Genomic DNA, 14,846 nt, shown 5'->3' with positions numbered 1-14,846 from the left:
GACCAGGTGGGATGAATAAAGGAGAGGACAAATGGGGTCATCTGGGAAGGGCAATGTAACGGTATGCAATGGTGGTCGTCTGGCGGCAGAAACACCCCAGAGAAGGTTGTTATACGTTCCACCCCCCTCACACAAAACATATACGAGAATTGACTACCTCCTTCTTAACAATAAGCAAGACTGGTGGAGAGTACTATAAGACCTATGGGTTGGTCAGACCACGACATGGTGACGGGCATCTTTGAAATCTCTGGATTGTATAGACCAAGGGGCACGTGGCGATGTAACGACTTGCTTTGGAACAACCCCCTCTTCTCCGACCACCTAGCCGAGGGAATTGCGGAGTACTTTGAACTCAATGATACGGGAGAAGCGAGCATGGAAACAGTTTGGGACGCTGGGAAGGCTACATGGAGGGGTATATTTATAAGAGAGGGGGCAAGGAAGAAGAGGGAGAGGGTCCTGGAAGAAGAGAAACTCTGTATGGCGATAGCAGAAAGGGAAGAGGAGATGCATGCTGGGAAGGGAGACACAGAGGAACTTGGGGGAAAGGTACTGGCCAAAAGGGCAGAGTTGAGGGCTCTGGGCTCTGGGTATAGGAGAGACACTATGGAAACTGAGATACTTGAAACAAAAATATTACGAAAAAGGTGACGAGGCAGATGCGCTCCTGGCGGCTACGCTCCGAGCCCATAGAAGAGAGTGGTGGGTTACAAAATTTGGGGGCTCTGTGGTTGGGGAGGGAGACAGGCACACGCCAAGTGATATAGCAGAAGGATTTGCACAGTACTACGAAAAGCTATATGCTACCGAAGCAGAGGGTGGGGAGGATGAAGTAGGGACATACCTGAGTGATGTGCATATGAGCAAACTCGCACCCCAAGAGATGGAACACTTAGACAGCCCTATAACTGAGGAGGAGGTCTGGAATGCAATATCCCACCTTCCTGGTGGGAAGGCCCCGGGGGAGGATGGATATACGATAGGGTTCTACAAGAAATACTCAGGCACCCTGACGCAACATCTGGTCAAATTGTACAATCACATCTTGGAGAAAGGAAAGGTCCCGGCATCATTTAGTAAAGCCCTGATCTCTGTTATCCCTAAGGAGGGACGCAATCCGTCCCACTGCTCTTCATACTGCCCAATCTCCCTCTTAAACGTAGACAAAATGATTTTCACCTGCCTTATGGCTACGAGATTTGAAGAGAAACTGCCACATGTAGTGCACCCCGATCAAATGGGATTTGTAGCGGGAAGGCAGGGGCCGTAGGCAATCGGGAAGACTCTTGATCTAATGGAGCACGTAGGGGAGCACCCTGGGGAACAAGCACTCCTAAGTTTAGATGCAGAGAAGGCATTTGATAGGGTGGAATGGGCCTTTCTCTTTGCGGTCCTGTGGAAAATAGGGGTGGGAGAGAGGATGTGTAGGGCAATTAGAGCGGTCTATGTGGGACCAAGAGCCAGTGTAACGGTTAACGGGGCGACATCACAGGAATTCCACCTGACTAGAGGCACTAGGCAGGGCTGCCCACTCTCGCCCCTACTGTTTGCCCTGGCGATGGAGCCCCTGGGGGAGAAGATAAGGCGGACGAGGGGATAGAGAGAATTGCGGTGCGGGAGCAGATGCACAAAATTTGTATGTATGCAGATGATTTACTCATGTACCTCTCAAACACAGGAGACTCTTTACAGAGAGAACTTTGGGTCATAAGAGAATATGGAAAGGTGTCCGTTTTAAGATAAATATCAATAAATATCAATATCAATAAATCGACTATCCTTCCCCTGGGTGAGGGCACACCAGAACAGCTGTTGAGATGGCCTGGGCATACCAATTGAAAGGTACTGCATAAAGTACCTAGGGGTGCGAATACCATGGAGGCCGGAAAGAATCTATGCATGCAACTTCCCCCCCACTTCTGCATAGACTAGCAGGTGAAATGTAAAAATGGGAGAAACTAACAATTTCATGGTAAGGGCGGCTAAACGCGCTCAACATGGTAATTCTACCCCAAATATATAATATCTATACCTCTCGGGAGGATAGCTCAGCAGTAATGTGCTCGCCTTGGAAGCAAGACGACACGGAGCAACACAGGTTCGATCCCCGGGTCCGCGCTTAGAAACCTCTGGGTATTAAGCGCGTTATATATAACCTATCATATCACTCCCGATAGACATACCGGGAATTGAAGAAGAACATACTTAGATTTCTGTGGCAGGGGGGAAAACAAAGGGTGCCTACAAACTGTTGATCCAGCCGAAGGAAAAGGGAGGGGTGGGACTTCCTGAGATGCAAACGTATTATAGAGCGGCACAGTTCAGGGCTTTGAGTCCTCACCTGCGTATGGACAGGGATAAACAATGGGTAGGAATAGAAAATTATCTTTTCCGCCCGGTGACCTTGGGGGAATGGTTGTGGGCGCCGATGAAGGCGATGCTGAGAGGAATCCGCTCGCACAAAATTGTAGGCCCATTACTGATGTTATGGAGAGATAGAAAAGAGATGGAAGGAGTTACGACATGGCCCTCTCCACTGAGCCACATATGGGCACCACCCATACGGGATAACATACCAGACCATGGACCCTTCCAGGACTGGTTTGAAGCAGGCCTGAAGAGGGTGAGACAGGTTCTTAAGAAGGATGAATTTGTGGGGATAACAGACCTAGAAGCTGCCCTGGGGGTGGGCAATTTATCTGTCTTTAAATATCTGCTACTGAAAGAGGTGCTAATATCAGAGAGATGGTAGAAGCAATAGGAGAGGGACCTGACACACACGGAGCGATTACTAGACACGGCAAAGGGCACTAAGGGTCTCATTTCAAGGTTGTACCAGGCATTACTAGAGACTAGAGGGGACGAGTCTCCCACACTCAGTGGCTGGTGGGAGAGGGACATAGGAAGGGAGATAGACCCGGATCTATGGAGTATGCTCTGCTTGAATGCCCATCGAACATCAGTGGCTTGCCAGTATAAGCTGCATGGACTCAAGCTGCTATACAGGTGGCAATGGGACCCGGCAAGGCTCGGGAAAATGTGCCTAGGGGTGGACCCCCACTGCTTGAGGAAATGTGGTCTCGTAGCAGATTATTGGTGCATGTGGTGGAACTGTGACAAGGTACAAAAGTACTGGAAAGAAGTGCTGGGGTGGATCAGGGACCTGGACGGGGTAGAAAGGAGGGTGGACCCACTACTGGTGCTGTTGGGAACCGAAACGACAGATGAGAACTGGGAGAAACTGCCACATATGCTGCTCTATCTCCTGCTGGCAGCTAGGGCATGTCTGGCAAGTGGATGGAAAAGGGAAATCCTCCCCAGCGAAAAGGAATGGGCGGCTAAAGCACTAGACCTATATAGATTGGAGGAGCTAACGAGACTCTTACACAATCGATTGCCGACAAGAGCAATGGGATGGGCCCCATTCTTGTTGAAATATGACACCTATTAGAAGTAGTGGCGGTGGATGGAGCGGAGGTAAGGTCGGAATGTAACGCAGCCGGAACAGGAAACCAGCACGACCAGTGGGTGGTATGTACAGGGGAGCAGGAACTGGACAGAGTCGAGCTGGAATGGATGTACATTTGATTGGATTCAGGGTGCCTCCACCCAGGCCCCCGAACCTCAAGCTGCAGTTAGAGACATGGATAGAGTCTCCGGAGGGGTGGAAGGAGAGGTTGCCCTGTAAAGGCCGGAACACAGTTGGGGAAAGGGAGGAGGAGAGGGGGGGGGTTAAAATTGGTTGGGGGTGGGGAGAAAAGTTCAAATTTGGATGGTATCTAGTAACATGATGATGTTCGTAGAGACCATGCGTTGAGCTGTAAATGTGTTGATGCCAATAAAACAGAATTTGAAAAAAAAAACGGATTAGGGTGAATATAGAGAAACAGGCTACTAGTAGATCCATAAATGTAAAAATTGAGAATAACTATGGCCAATCACCAGAAGACCGCAACTATGCGAGTGCATAGTGTAAGGAAGGCATGGCATCAACAGTAAGACGGACACAAGTGACCACAGTTCAAAGGCGTTTATCAAAAAGGGTATGATAACGCCTATCTAAACCTAAATCTACAGATGGGAACAAGCTACGACCATCAAATAATAACGCAGTCCTAGTGGTCTCTTGTTAAAATAAAAGGGCCTTTACTAAAAACATATATTGCCAATCCCTACCTCTAAATACAAATAGTGTAGGAAGTAATGTTATGAAAAAGAAGTGTTCAAAATGATATGTCAGGTTTTCAGGCCGTTGTCCTCCCTTCCCCGCGTGTTTTAGTACAGGATAAGGTGGTTCACTCGAGCATAGCACAGTCTCTGGCTTCTTTAGGACAAGGTTAGTTTACTCATCAGCATCAGGGCCTCTGGAGCGCAAGTCTCCTTGCTTCTCAAACTCTCTTCACTCAGAGGGCTCAATGAAACCAAATAGACAACAAGTTATGTTCCCTTCTAGATTTTCACAAGTATTCACATCGGGTGATTCACTATCCACCCCGGATCCCCCTCAACGGGGCTCAGATCCTTTTAGCATAACGTTTCTGACAGGCTTCCCTCTGCCGGGCTCGAGCCTGTCTTTCACCTTTCACTTTATCTCACAATGTTCGTAGGTTCTTCCTTTTCGAGTGACTCACGGTTCACCCTGGATCCCCCTCTGCTGGGTACAGATCCCTTCTACACAATTAGTCCCTCTCAGCCGGGCTCGGGCCAATGTCACTTTTACATCAATTATCAAAGACTTTCGAATGTGCACAGGGTTTGGCTTGACCCGTTGCAGGACCACTTCGATTTCACAATTCTCTTTCTTTTAACGTTGGCATGCTTTTGGTTGGTACCTAACAAACTTTTGAATGAGCACCCACGTGATGCCGGACCACTCTATCTACGGTATCATATTTTAGCTTCAAAGTTCATTCACTCATTTGCCGTCTTAATAATCTTCTTCATACAATGTTGCCGCTTGCAACCTTGGTTTCCACACAGACCGGTCTGCTATCAGTCTCCCTAACTCACCGGCAGTGCTGACTTCACTGGTGCTGCTTTAGTGCAGGACCCACGGACAGTACCACAGCAGAAAATGCTTCTCTCTGCCTTGATCATCGACGCATGAGAGCCCCAGGTACCTCCGACACACAATGCAGGATTCTTTAGCTTTAATTCCAGGTCTTCTTTTTCCCACTTTTAAAGGTGCATGAAAGATGAGATCTGTTGGTGAAAAGGTCAAGGGTATTCCCCTCCTTGCAATTCTCTTCGGTCTTGCCGTCTTCCGCCTTGTATTAAACTGCCAGCTTGAAACTGCTGCTTCCTGGTGTGCTTTGCCTTGCTCAGTGTGCTTTCATGCTCTGCCTTTTATCCATGTGGGGAAGTGTGATTGAAGTCAGGTGTGTATGTGTAATGATCAGTAATTGCCTGACCCTGCCTGACCGTTGTAGTGGGATATGTCCGGTATACGGCTCAAGTGTTTGTCTGTTTTCCCTCACAAGTGAGTTGTCCATGAAAATGTTTGTGTTGGAAAAGGCGGGGAGGGTGTAGAGTCCCTTCGTATCCTACCGGGTAGGATGGGGTAAACGTGTTACAGGGAATGGGATACTGCGTCTCGTCGTCCGGTGTCCCACTTCGACTCTCCGAACACTCCCATCCAGGTGATCCTCCCGCACTGGTCCACCCCAGAACTGGATCCAAAAGCGATGGCTGTGTCCTGGCCACCTGGAAGACAGATCACCAGGGACTAGCCGGTGAGACACTGTCAGGTTTCTCACAGAAGACTGACAGAGGGTTTCTGTGGTGGGTGGACAGAGGGTTGAGTAAGATGGGGGATTTATTCTCCAAGGGGAAAATCCGCACTTTCAAAGACTGCAAGGGCGAGAGGGGGCCTTGAGGAAACTAACAGATTTCAGTACTTGCAGGCAAGGCACTGGGTTCTCCAGCCCGTCAATGTGTCGCTTGAGACAAGGAACTTGACGCAGTTGGAGTGTGTGTTCCAGGAAGCTGCGGACACCAGAGGGTGTATTTCTAAACTCTACAAGTCAATTTGGTCACTTAAGAGGGTTGGGCGCCGCTCATACTATGATGGTTGGGAGTGAGATCTGGGTTCTGGTATTCCCTTGGAAGATTGGGAAAGGATTTACGGGGGTAGTGGGTTTTCGCTGTGCCCGCTGTAAGGAACTCATGGTGGAAACAGTAAAGACCGATACAAGTGATCACAGTTCAAGGGTGTTTATTAAACTGTCCGCAAGTTAGTAAAATGCCTAATCTAAACCTAAATCTAAGATGGGAGCAAGCTTCGACCATTAAAATGAAAATAAGGCAGTCCTTGTGGTGTCTTGTCCAAATAAATGGCCTATACTAATAAAAAAAAACTATTGCCAAATCCTTAAAACTAAATATAGAAAGAGTGTGGGATAGGGTTTAAAAATAAAAAAAATAGTGTTTACAAATATGTTGCGATGTGATCTCCCTTCTCCACGTTTTGAGCACAGGACAAAGCTGGTCTCCTGAGCGCAGCACACACTCGAGCCTTCTCAGCACAAGTCGACAGTTCAATTTTGGCGATCAGGTTCTCAAGGACCATGTGTCTTGCCTTACAAATGTCTCTTGCCTTCGAGGACCTGATGTCTCAGAAAAAACAAAATAAAAGTTTGATTCCTTTTGGCACTTAATGTGTTGATTTCTCACCGTTGGGTCCTACTCTTCCGGGCGCAGACCGCTCTCGAATCTCAGCCTCCCTCCGCCGGGTTCACAATGGCTTTCCTCTCCTTCACAAGTCTTAATATCTTTTTAAACCGTTCCTGTGGACATCCCTCTGCCGGGTTCACCTTTGTTAACCCACTGTTTCTTGGGACTCTAGACTTTGACCCTCTTTATCGGCATCCCTCCTTCAGGTTCACTCTTGCCACTTCAAAGGTTTTCTCTTCTTGATGACGGATTCACTCCCCTTGCTTTCTTAAGTTTGTTGGTCAAAGAATTTCGACTGTACAGGGTTTTTGCTATACCTCCTGTATGACCACTTTGACCTGTCTTAGGGGCTCTCCTAAAGCCTTCTGGTATCCATAGTTTCCATGAGCATACTTTCAACCAGAGTTTCTCAACTCAGCACCCACTTGGTGCCGGTCTCCTCTGCAGCTGGTCTCCCCTTCAAAATTTTACAGTTCTTTGAACTTTCTTTCATTATGTCACTTGGCGACTTTCATTCAACAAAGTTCGGCTTCTTTATCGTTCCACTCCTCGACTCACTGGCTGTGATGAACCACTTTGGCGTTCTTTGTATCTGGAGTCAAGACCTGTACCATGGTAGCAGGAGCTGCGCTTGCTCCGGCTCATCGGCGTAGGCATGCTCTATGTACCGTTGACATGTGTTGCAACACACTTGGACTATTGTTTGCGGTCTTATGTTTCCTCTTACGAAGGCTTCGCTAGTCTGGGACTGAAAGTGCAAGGTTGCTTCACTCCTGGTCACCCTCTCGATTTCTGCCGCTTTTCTCCTTCTCTTGAACTGCCGGGTCTGGATAGCTGTCTTGTCGTTCGGTCTGCCTTGCTAGTCATGTGCTTTCGTGCTCCACCTTTTATCCCTGTGGGGAAGGGAAAGGGCCATTGGGTGTGTGTGATGCTGGTCAGTTGCCTGACTTTGCCTGAACCTTGAGTTGTGACATGTCAGGTACACGGCTCAGTTGTTAGTCTGTTGTTTTTCATGTTGTGCGAAAGTGTTTGTGTCGGAAAGGGGGTGGGGGCAGTGTTTTCAAATGTCCTATGGGGTAGGATGGGGAAAAGGTATTGGAAGAAGGGCATAGCGTGTCTCACCCGTCAGTCTCCCTCTCCCCAATGACCCCCCCCCCCATCCAGGTGATCCTCTCTCACTGGTCCACCCCAAGGAACCGGATCTAATAGCGATGGCTGTGTCCTGGCCACCTGGATGACGGATCCCTGGGGACTAGCTAGGGGGACACACGCTGGAGACCAAGTAATAATACTGGGTCACACAACCGCTCTCATATGGGGCCCAAGATGGGCACGTATTTATATCTGATTCACGACAATATGTTCAAGTATCCATAATATACCATACTTCATAGAGAAAGGAAGATGAGTCTTTCTGATGCATATCAAAAATGATTTATCCTTAATAGTTCAAACAAAAAGCTATCACTAATAATCCTTAGTGAGGAAGCAGTTGCCACAATCCACATGTATTAGACTAAAAAAGCCAATGCATTTCGGAAATTATTTCCTTCATCAGGGCGAGTCTAATTATAGAAGTCCAGCAAGCAAGTATATAACATAACAAATGCAAGTATGTGACATAAATTCATATAATGGTGACAATTCAAACGAAACATACATTGAAAAAAATGAAAGGAAACATACCAATTAGTAGATGTTACATCATGGGTAAATATCAATAGCAAAAAAGAAAAAAGAAAGAAAAATGCCGTAAGTGGTTTATAAGGTAAATAAATGAAACCAAAGAATATTAGGTATGGATTTACCTCATTGGTGTGGTCAGTGGTGAAAAACAGAACGTCCTGCGTTCATGCCCACTCAGCAGTGGGTTGTAAATGACAATATGCACAAAGGCATGGAGAAAATCCACTCGTGCTTACAAGGAAACCAATCTGTGGATCATAAAAGATCCAATTAGATACTGTGTTTTACACTCATACTTGGTCAAAGAGAAGGATTGTAATCAGATTCTTACCTTGTAATACACAGAGAGAAACGATCCTCCACTGTGCAGCTGCAGGGCAGTGACTCAGACTGCAGTGTGAAGCCGTTGTCTAGGCAACGGTTCTTTTGTTTAGCATGTGACCACCTCGTTTCTGTGAGATGCAGGTGGTCACAATTAATGATGTAAAATCGGCCAGGGCCCACAAAAATGACAAACCAAATATTAATGGGGCATCATCAATAGGTGCCCATAAATGTGATGATAAAATCCGAAAAAAATTAAACATTAGAATAATGAAGATAGAAAAAATACTGTCACAGGTCCTGTGGCTGTCTGGTCACAATACTGCTGTAAAGTCGGCCAGGGCCCCCAAAAATAAAAAATGAGGTATTTATAGGGCATCACAAATGGGTGCCCATAATTGTAATAACAAATTCCCAAATTAAAAAAAATTATGAAAAAACAAAGTAGTAGTGATAGATTTATGCAGGTGGTCACAAATAATGATGTAAAATAGGCCAGGGCCCACAGAGATGTCAAACCAAGTATTTATGGGGCATCACAAATAGGTGCCCATAATTGTGATGATAAAATCCAAAAAAAATTAAACATTAGAATAATGAAGATAGAAAAAATACTTTCACAGGTCCTATGGCTATCTGGTCACGAATACTGTTGTAAAGTCGGCCAGGGCCCACAAAAATTAAAAATTAAGTATTTATGGGGCATCACCAATGGGTGCCCATAATTGTAATGACAAAATTCCAAAAAAAATATATGAAGTAACAAAGTAGTAAAGATAGAAAAAATACTGTCACAGGTCTTTAAGCTGTCTGGACAGCAAGACATAACAAAATTAAGCTAAGGTAATAGTAAGACTATTCAAACGTAGATGAGCAGTTGAAGTACAGTCACAGTGCGTAAGGTGTCGCCCAGGGGCGGCACCTTGGGTCCCAGACATACGTCCGGGACTTGCATTAGGGCTGTTACTAGAATGCTCCAAACATAATTAGACAAAAGGCAACATATGCCAGACAATAATTAAGAAAATAAAGCAAAAAAGGCTACATGAGGTAGAGTGATTCGAACAAGTTAAGCTCAACGGCTGTCAACATGTGGAAATGTAAAAAGAGCAGTATCCAAATGTTCAGAACATCTTTCACAAATTACTCTGAGCATCATATAGAATAGCCAATGCAATCAAAAAGTAATAATTCGAGCACAGGGCAAAGAGACCCCTATGTATGAAAACATGTTAAAGTATACAACTCAAGCACAGAAAGAACAGTAGAAACAGTAAAGTCACAAGAGGAACAGTAGAGACCCTTATGTGTGAAAACATGGCAAAGCATACACCTTTAACACAGGCAAAACAGTAGTATCACAATCAAATATAACAGTGGTAATCTCCTCATTCAGACCGCTCGGGACCAAACTACAGTCTGAGTCACTGCCCTGCAGCTGCACAGAGGAGGATCGTTTCTCTCTGTGTATTACAAGGTAAGAATCTGATTACAATCCTTCTCTTTGACCAAGTATGAGTGTAAAACACAGTATCTAATTGGATCTTTTATGATCCACAGATTGGTTTCATTGTAAGCACGAGTGGATTTTCTCCATGCCTTTGTGCATATTGTCATTTACAACCCACTGCTGGGTGGGCATGAACGCAGGACGTTCTGTTTTTCACCACTGACCACACCAATGAGGTAAATCCATACCTAATATTCTTTGGTTTCATTTATTTACCTTATAAACCACTTACGGCATTTTTCTTTTTCTTTTTTCTTTTTTGCTATTGATATTTACCCATGATGTAACATCTACTATTTGGTATGTTTCCTTTCATTTTTTTCAATGTATGTTTCGTTTGAATTGTCACCATTATATGAATTTATGTCACATACTTGCATTTGTTATGTTATATACTTGCTTGCTGGACTTATATAATTAGACTCGCCCTGATGAAGGAAATAATTTCCGAAATGCATTGGCTTTTTTAGTCTAATACATGTGGATTGTGGCAACTGCTTCCTCACTAAGGATTATTAGTGATAGCTTTTTGTTTGAACTATTAAGGATAAACCATTTTTGATATGAATCAGAAAGACTCATCTTCCTTTCTCTATGAAGTATGGTATATTATGGATACTTGAACATATTGTCGTGAATCAGATATAAATACGTGCCCATCTTGGGCCCCATATGAGAGCGGTTGTGTGACCCAGTATTATTACTTGGTCTCCAGCGTGTGTTGCAATTATAAGTCTGGGTGTCTCCAGACTTGTCACAGCCAGCTCCTTTTCAATTGGATGTATATTCTTTTTTGAAATATTTGATTTTTACTTGAATATTCTGAACATTTTTGAATACATGGTGGTGCCCACTCTCTTTTCTGTTTGTTCCGACTAGCTAGGGGGACACCTTCAGGTTTCTCACACCGCACTTGTGAGAAATTAGATACAAAATACAGTGATATAAAACACTGATCCGCCTTCATCTCGTCAACCCGAACAATTACAGGCTATGTTGGAGCAGATGTGGCCTTGAGGGTACATTTTTGCATGTCTTTTGGGGGTGCCCGCTGATGCAAAGATTTTGTCTTGAGGTGTGATGCAGGCTCAGAGATTTTACATGTAGACATTCCGTTTTGGGACTCACTAATATCATGCAGCAGGGTTGTACCACAGCGGATCGCAGGCTGTTGACTTATCTTCTGCTGGCAGCTGAACATTCGATCCTCCACTTTTGGAGGAAGGCAGAACCCCCAACGGTCAGTGTGTGGCTTGATAAAGTCTGGAATATATTAGCAATGGAGAAATATAAATGACTCCTTGATGGTGTTCATGACGACCTGGAAGCCTTTCTTGACCTAAACAAAATAATACAACAATACTGTATTGTTTGGTATGGCACCTTTTTATTGAACATTCATATTATTATTCACTGCAATAAAATGTCTTGCAGTTAATTTCCACTCTGGTCTAAATTGATTATATCCTAAATACTCTCTTTAGGATTTGATTATGTCCTTAGAAATTTCAATTGTGATTGTGTCCTTAATGTCCACTTCTGATGTCCACTTTTACCCTTTTCTTTGGGTTAGTTGTATCCTAAATATCCTCTTTAGAATTTATAAGTGGCCTAAATGTCCTTGATTAGGTTGTGTCCTTACGATTTGGTTGTGTCCTTGTTGTCCTCTATTGTCCTCGACACGTGTTTCCCCGTCTTTTTATCTGACGGTTCTTCAGGAGGATCTTTGTATAGTTGTTTCTTTCCCCAATTGGTCTGTTTGAATTTCGTTATCTTTATATTGACCATATGTCCTTATCAAAAGTAATTTGTTTTAATATGGTTCTTCTTTAGATTGGAAATCACTATAACAACTAAATGCGTTGTTTCTTGTTGTGGAATTGCCTGTAAAAGAAAAATCCCTGCGTCACTAGTTGTATTTACTTTTTAACACTCTGTATTTAACATTGTAACTGAACATAGTTATTTGAATGAGAGTGCTTATAGGCCATCCTTTGTTTCTGCAACACTCCACTTTTTGTTTGAAAATTATGTTTACTGTTGAAAAGTTTCCTATATCTTCGGTATCCACAATTACATTCTTTAATGTTAATGATTTCTTTTGAATTCACACATAATTTTACCTTATTTTACTTTCTACAGAAAACATCCGTTTTGCAGGTTTCCATTCATTGTGTTTTTACCGGTGCTTTCAGATGCTTGTGATGTATTTCTAAAAGGTAAATGTGGAAAATGCCTTACTTATACTTTTTGAAGTGACCTTCTCTGTCCAAAATATCTACCATCTAATTTTCCTTATTACACAGTCTTATCATCTAAGACACGCGTGGCCCTCTGTTTTACCGTTATTAAATTGATTTCCGTGATCTCCGTGCTTCTCGTGTGCCTGGTCCGCCTTCTTGTTCTGTCTTCCTCGTTCGTACTCGCTCCTATGTTGGTTTTGTTAACGTTGTTGCTTGTCACGTGATTGTAAAGTTTGCGATCACGTGACACTCGTCATATTGCGGTCGCCATTTTAGTTTGGGCTAATTATTATCTTCATTGTTTTCCGCAGTCTGTATCCTTCGCTGTTTATATTATTCATTCTTATACAAACTTGTGTTATGATAGTCGTATATTCTGGATGTCAAATGACATCTTGTGGTTACTGTTTTGAAAAAATGACGATCACCTGACACTTGTTGACGGCGATTGCCATTTTGGTATGGGCTATTTTCAATTTAACAATTGCGCTCTTCAATTTCACCATATTTATATCATGAGCACGGCATTTCCCAAGTTTCCATGTGTATATTATTATTTTCGTTATATTTATCTTTTACAGGCAATGTGGATGCTTGTTTATCTTCCATTGTGTCCTTTTTGCTTGCCAGACTTGTGAATGTTTATAAAACTAATCGGTGCAATGCCCAATGGTTAAGTTACTTCATTGTTGTTCTCTCACAGAAAATGATGCATTTCTTGGTCTTTATTTAGACCTGTGTAACAAGTGTCAAGGTTGCAAATCCAAAATGCCTCTCTTTGTCTTAGTATTTTTTCTACATTGTCGCCTCTCGGTAGGGTGACAATTTTTTCAATGTCGAAATATTTCAGTTTTCCAATGTCCTTGGATGTATGATACTTCTTGAAGTGATAGGCTAATGGTGTTTCTGTTGTGTCATTTCTGATGGATCTGATATGTTCGCTAATTCTGGTTCGGAGCATTCGTTTAGTGCTTCCAATATATAATTTTGCACAGATGCATTGTATTGCATATATTACCATTGTACTGTTGCAATTAATTAATTGTTATATTTTCTTTGTTTGTCCGTTGGGCAGTAGGATTTCTGTTCTCTTGTTGTCTGAGAATTGACATTGGTTGCAGGATCCACATTTATAATGTCCTGTCATTGGGTTTTGAAGCCACGTTTGTGATGGAATAATGTTCGTTTTCTCTGAAATTAAATGAGACGGACTAAGTATATTCTTAAGATTTTTTGCTTTTCGATAGGTAATACATGGTTGTGTGCTCAGTAATGATTCCAAATCTTGATCTGTTTTCAATATATTCCAATTTCTCTTTAGAATGTTGTTCAAAATTTTGTTCTGACTGTTATACGCTGTGATAAATCTTATGGAATCTTCTGTTTGTGTTTTCTTGGGATTATTTTTGAGAAGATCTGTTCTTGTTTTGAGATTGGTTTTCTGACAGCTATTGATGAGATGCTTATGTTTATAACCTCTGTTCTCAAACTTTCTGATACTCTCTCTTGCGTGTTTTTCAAAATCTTGTGTCCTTGTGCAGTTGCGTTTGATCCTTAACATTTTTTCCGTACGGTATAGATTTAGTTATATGGCTTGGATGATTGCTAGTAGCATGTAAAATGCTATTGACTGCTGTTTCCTTAATAAAAAGAGTTGGCTGGATTTTATTATTTTCTATGAAAAGATTCAAGTCCAGAAAGTTGATGTTACTTTTGCTATATTGTATAGTTAGTTTCAAGTTGTAGTTGTTAAGAAATTCATGATATTGTTTGAGTTCATTTTCTATACCATTCCAGATCATAATGACGTCATCAATATATCTGCCCCAATATGTTACTTGATTGGTTATGTTGAAAAAGGGATGGATCCATGCATGTTCTGACTCGAAATGCCCCATGTAGAGGTTGGCATAAGTGGGGCATATTTTGCCCCCATTGCTGTTCCTTGGATTTGTTGATATGTCTTTATTGAAAGTGAAGATATTGTTGCGTAATGTGAAGTCTAACATCTCTAATAGCATCTGGTTTTGGTCAAGAAATGAGATTGATCTTGTTTTTAAGAAATATTCCGTTGTTGATATGCACTTTTCATGTAGTATACTGGTGTAGAGACTTGATACATCTAATATGACTAGCCAGAAATTTGGTTCCCAGTTGATGTTTTCCAATTGCTGTATAACATGTTTTGTTTCCTTTATATACGGTGTGAGTCCTGCTGCCAAGGGTTACAATTGATGGTCTATATATTCAGAGATCCTTTCTGTTAGGGACCCTATGCTATTAATTATTGGTCTGCATTGTGGTAGTCCTTGAAATTCTTTATGTATCTTTGGTGTGAAATAGATAGTTGGCAAGATAGGATGAGTCGGATTCATGTATTGATTTTCTTCATCAGTAAGTAAACCCAT

General features: G+C 42.9%; 1 protein-coding gene and 1 long non-coding RNA gene across 3 annotated transcripts in view; one reads left to right on the top strand and one right to left on the bottom strand.

Annotated features, from left to right (window-relative positions):
• Positions 1 to 14,846, top strand: part of ZSWIM8 (zinc finger SWIM-type containing 8) — a 3,132,642-nt gene that overhangs the window by 1,665,464 nt on the left and 1,452,332 nt on the right. The window lies entirely within an intron of this gene.
• On the bottom strand, positions 8,119 to 8,845 carry LOC138473678 (uncharacterized). Its single transcript, XR_011268847.1, has 3 exons — positions 8,693 to 8,845; positions 8,484 to 8,609; positions 8,119 to 8,240 (listed from the first exon to the last, which is right to left on the bottom strand). It is a non-coding gene; the product is annotated as an uncharacterized lncRNA (long non-coding RNA).

This window comes from Ambystoma mexicanum, chromosome 8 (genome assembly GCF_040938575.1).
Source record: "Ambystoma mexicanum isolate Mex_15411 chromosome 8, UKY_AmexF1_1, whole genome shotgun sequence".
Lineage (NCBI taxonomy): Eukaryota > Metazoa > Chordata > Amphibia > Caudata > Ambystomatidae > Ambystoma > Ambystoma mexicanum.
Note: the sequence above shows the minus strand (reverse complement) of the source record. Positions and strands in the feature narration are given on the sequence as shown.